At 65.2% G+C, this 575-nt stretch overlaps 1 protein-coding gene across 1 annotated transcript in view; it reads left to right on the forward strand.

Annotated features, from left to right (window-relative positions):
• Window positions 1-575, forward strand: part of CACNA1B (calcium channel, voltage-dependent, N type, alpha 1B subunit) — a gene marked incomplete at its 3' end in the record, with an annotated part of 138,429 nt that overhangs the window by 35,765 nt on the left and 102,089 nt on the right. The window lies entirely within an intron of this gene.

Genomic DNA, 575 nt, shown 5'->3' on the forward strand with positions numbered 1-575 from the left:
GACACTGCAGGGGAGACCATTGCTTGGCTGCTGTTCAGCCGGCCGCGCCCCCCGCCGGGTCCTCCGCCCGGACACACTGCGGTCCGTGGTCGGCAGTAAACCCCGAAGGGCAGGTCCTCCGCTTCGCTTTCCCTGCGGAGCTGGGTCTGTCAGGACCCCCTGCTCCCAGTTCCCAGCGTTCCCTGCTCTTCCCACCATTTCCGGCCCTCCCGTCCCAGGACCCCCTGCCCTCAGTTCCCAGCATTCCCTGCTCTTCCGTCCCAGGACCCCCTGCTCCCAGTTCCCAGCATTCCCAGCTCTTCCTTCCCATGATCCTCTGCTCTGAGCTTTCAGAATCTTCCGTGTTCCCTCTCAGGATCGCCTGCTGTTCTCTCCCAGCATTCCCTGCTCGTCCCTCCCAGGAGCCTCTGCTCTGAGCTTCCAGAATCTTCCGCGTTCCCTCTCAGGACTCCTTCCCCTCCCCTCTCAGGACCCTGCTCTCGCTGCACCTGAGCCTCCTCAGATCCCACAGGCCACACGCTCCCCTCTGACATCCCGGCCCTGCTCCGCCCACCTGCCCCCAGGACCCAGGCTTC

Source organism: Myotis brandtii, unplaced genomic scaffold (genome assembly GCF_000412655.1).
Source record: "Myotis brandtii unplaced genomic scaffold, ASM41265v1 scaffold691, whole genome shotgun sequence".
In the NCBI taxonomy this organism is placed as follows: domain Eukaryota; kingdom Metazoa; phylum Chordata; class Mammalia; order Chiroptera; family Vespertilionidae; genus Myotis; species Myotis brandtii.